Source organism: Ricinus communis, chromosome 2, assembly GCF_019578655.1.
Source record: "Ricinus communis isolate WT05 ecotype wild-type chromosome 2, ASM1957865v1, whole genome shotgun sequence".
Taxonomy (NCBI): Eukaryota; Viridiplantae; Streptophyta; class Magnoliopsida; order Malpighiales; family Euphorbiaceae; genus Ricinus; species Ricinus communis.
In genome coordinates this window covers 31,991,563-31,992,950 of record NC_063257.1, presented here as the reverse complement: position 1 = coordinate 31,992,950, position 1,388 = coordinate 31,991,563, and the positions used below count along the sequence as shown (strand labels likewise).

At 32.8% G+C, this 1,388-nt stretch overlaps 1 non-coding gene across 1 annotated transcript; it reads left to right on the top strand.

Moving 5' to 3' along the window:
- Positions 1 to 935: 935 nt before the first annotated feature.
- LOC112536325 lies at positions 936 to 1,042 on the top strand. Its single transcript, XR_003080365.1, has one exon. It is a non-coding gene; the product is annotated as a small nucleolar RNA R71 (small nucleolar RNA).
- Positions 1,043 to 1,388: the final 346 nt, after the last annotated feature.

The window sequence follows — 1,388 nt, the reverse complement described above, 5'->3', positions numbered from 1 at the left end:
TGGGTGCTACACTTCTTTTTTTATACACCTCCTTTAGTTATTTCTACATCAACTAATCCATCTTCTTTTAATGTACCTGCATAAGAAGAATCTTTTTCAATTAAGGTTTCAACATTATTATCAAATAACTCACCATCTTTTAGAATAGTGATGGCTTTGGCTTGCTCAGGTTGACTTGGCAATTTCTCTTTCTTGTTTTCTTATATAGCTTTAGCAATTTGCCCCAATTTGAGTTTGACTTCACTTTATTGAAGTTTCAATGGAATCAGTTTTCTTCTTGTTCCTCTCCATCCTATCATAGGTAGCTGTCATAAAAGATTGGAATATTTTCTCTAAGCTTGATTTTCTTTGAGGAGCTTGTCCTTGATTTTGGAATGGAAGGTTGTGACTTCTTGGTTATTGAGGCTCTTGGTTTTGATGTTGGGGCTGATTTTGGTGCCTCAATAGTTGTGGTGTGTTCTGGTCATTATTTGTAGGAAAAATTCGGATGATTCCTCCAACCTGGATTATATGTGTTGGAATATAGATTATTCCTAGGTTGCCTAGGCTGAAAAGATTCCATCAAGTTAACCTGTTCATAATCCTTTCCTGCATAATTCTCATGAGATGAACAGACATTAGCACCATGACCATAAACACCATATATGCCATAAACCTCATTGCTTGGTACATTCTTAGTTGAAGCAAGTATTTTAACTTGTTTAGTTAATTCAACTATTTGCATAGCCATCTCATTATTAGACACAACTTCATTCACTCCTACTCTTTTTGTTCTCACACTCTTTTATTATGAATTGGCTCAAAATATCTCAAATATATTATAAATCTCATCAATATCTTTTTCTAACATAGCACCCCCAGCTGCATTATCAGCCATACATTGATATTGTTATGTTAAATCATCATATAATAATTGTTTAGTTATAGGAAGTGGGTACCCATAGTGTGGACATTGCAATAAAAGTGACTTGAAGCGATCTCATGCTTCATAAATGGATTTAGTATCCTTTTGATAAAAGTTGTAAATTTCAGCCCTTAACTCTTTGGTCTTTTGATATGAATAAAAATTATTCATAAATTTTTGATAAACTTCATCCAAGTTCTCAAAGAACTAGGAGACAATATCATCAACCAAGCCTTTAGTTTTTCTTTTAATGAGTAAGGAAAATATTTTATCCTTAATTGGTCATCATTTAGTCCAGATAATGAAAATGTATGAACTATAGCATAGAATTCCCTAATAAATGTTAATGCATGTTCACTAGGCATACCATAGAATGAAAGAAGTATATTAAAATGGATGTTCTTAAGTTTATAATTCCTAGACGCATCAGCTAGAACTATGTATGAAGTAGTGTTACCAATTGTAGGTCGAGCATAATCCTTCA